The sequence below is a fragment of the Ovis canadensis genome, chromosome 17 (assembly GCF_042477335.2).
Source record: "Ovis canadensis isolate MfBH-ARS-UI-01 breed Bighorn chromosome 17, ARS-UI_OviCan_v2, whole genome shotgun sequence".
Classification (NCBI taxonomy): Eukaryota; Metazoa; Chordata; class Mammalia; order Artiodactyla; family Bovidae; genus Ovis; species Ovis canadensis.
The window spans coordinates 65,138,465-65,140,951 of NC_091261.1; the positions used below are offsets into that span (position 1 = coordinate 65,138,465).

Below are 2,487 nucleotides of genomic sequence, written 5' to 3' on the forward strand. Positions count from 1 at the left end.
GGTAAAGAATCCGCCTGCAATGCAGGAGTCCCAAGAGACACAGGTTCCATCCCTGGGTTAGGAAGATCCCCTGGAGAAGGAATTGGCAACCCACTCCAGTATTCTTGCTTGGAAAACCCCATGGACGAGGAGCCTAGCTGGCTACAGTCCAAAGCATCCCAGAGTCAGACCCGGCTGAGTGACTAAGCACACACAAACAGTATTAACTTGAATAATGATAATGAAAATAATTACAGTAAATCTCATTGATTGGGACCTCCCTGGGGGTCCAGTGGCTAAGAAGGCTAAGACTTTGCACTCCCAATGCAGGGGGCTGGGTGCAATCCCTGGGCAGATGTGGATCTAGACCCCACATGTCACAACTAAGAGTTTGCATGCTGCAACTGCAAAGGAAGATCGAAGAGCTCACATGCTGCAACTGAGACCTGACACAGCTAAATAAATAGAAATAAATCTCACTGATTGACGACCTGCTGAATTACACATGTTATGATGGCACCTTATGGGCCTAACCTCATTTAATTCTACACAGTTCAGTGTTGCTCAGTCATGTCCAACTCTTTGCAACCCCATGGACTGCAACACGGCAGGCTTCCCTGTCCATCACCAACTCCCAGAGCATGCTCAAACTCAGGTCCATAGAGTCAGTGATGTCATCCAACCATCTCATCCTCTGTTGTCCCCTTTTCCTTCTGCCTTCAATCTTTCTCAGCATCAGGGTCTTCTCCAATGAGTCAGTTCTTTGCATCAGGTGGCCAAACTATTGGAGTTTCAGCTTTAGCATCAGTCCTTCCAGTAGAGATTCAGGAACGATTTCCTTTAGGATGGACTGGTTGGATCTCCTTGCAGTCCATGGGACTCCAACACCACAGTTCAAAAGCATCAATTCTTCGGCGCTCAGCTTCCTTTACAGTCCAACTCTCATATCCATACTTGACTACTGGAAAAACCATAGCTCTGACTAGATGGACCTTTGTCAGCAAAGTAATGTCTCTGCTTTTTAATATGCTTTCTAGGTTGGTCATAGCTTTTCTTCCAAGGAGAAACAATTTCATGGCTGCAGTCACCATCTGTAGTGATTTTGGAGCCCCAAAAATAAAGTCTGTTACTGTTTCCATTGTTTCCCCATCTATTTGCCATGAAGTGATGGGACTGGATGCCATGATCTTAGTTTCTTGAATGTTGAGTTTTAAACCAGCTTTTCACTCTCTTCTTTCACCCTCATCAAGAGGCTCTTCAGTTCCTCTTCACTTTCTGCCATAAGGGTGGTGTCATCTGCATATCTGACGTTATTGATATTTCTTCCGACAATCTTGATTCCAGCTTGTGCTTCACCCAGCCTGGCATTTTGCATGATGTACTCTGCATATAAGTTAAATAAGCAGGGTGACAATATACAGCCTTGATGTACTCCTTTCTCGATTTGGAACCAGTCTGTTATTCCATGTCTGGTTCTAACTGTTGCTTCCTGACTTGCATACAGATTTCTCAGGAGGCAGGTAAGGTGGTCTGGTATTCCCATCTCTTGAAGAATTTTCCAGTTTGTTGTGATCCATATAGTCAAAGGCTTTGGTGTAATCAATAAAGCAGAAATAGATGTTTTTCTGGAATTCTCTTGCCTTTTCTATGAGCCAGTGGATGTTGGCAATTTGATCTCTAAACCAGAGATCAAATCCTACACAACAGGTGTTTTATTGTCACCAATTCAAATATAGGAGTTGGTGGTGGACAGGGGAGCCTGGAGTGCTGTGGTCCATGGGATCTCAGAGTTGGACACAACTGAGTGACTGAACTGAACTGAATTCAAATACAAGAAGCTGGAAACTTTGTGAGATTAAGAGACTTGCTTAAAATGAACAGCTAGTATGTAGGGGAAGCTGGGATTCAAGTTCAAGTGATCTCACTCCAGGCCCCATATTCCCAATTACCAAGCTTTTGTGCTCTTCTTTTTATCAACTCCTCTCTCTTCCTTGACCTCTGTACCCAATGATCATATTATTTATGACACCTATCATCTAGTTCTCTTACTGTCTCAAGCCCCATTATTCTCTTCTAGGACTATTGCAGTATCCTCTTAACTGGTTTCACAGCCTTTAGGCTCTGCTTTGTCTTGGGCTTCCCTGGTGGCTCAGAGGTTAAAGCGTCTGCCTCCAGTGCAGGAGACCCGGGTTCAATCCCTGGGTTGGGAAGATCTCCTGGAGAAGGAAATGGTAACCCACTCCAGTATTCTTGCCTGGAGAATCCCAAGGACGGAGAAGCCTAGTAGGCTACAGTCCATGGGGTGGCAAAGAGTTGGACACGACTGAGCGACTTCACCTTCACCTTCACCTTGTCTTGGTCACACTACCATATTTCTCTTTGGAAAGCATGAGTTTGATCATGTTCCTCTTCAGCTCAGAAAACCCTAGCAGTTCTCCCTCTGCCTACTACTACAAACTGTAGCTTGGCATCTAAGCCTTCCATGTCTGACTCCAGCTTAATGGAATC

At 44.9% G+C, this 2,487-nt stretch overlaps 1 non-coding gene across 1 annotated transcript; it reads left to right on the forward strand.

Moving 5' to 3' along the window:
- The first annotated feature begins 2,117 nt into the window (after positions 1-2,117).
- Positions 2,118-2,189, forward strand: TRNAW-CCA (transfer RNA tryptophan (anticodon CCA)). Its single transcript has one exon. It is a non-coding gene; the product is annotated as a tRNA-Trp (tRNA).
- Positions 2,190-2,487: the final 298 nt, after the last annotated feature.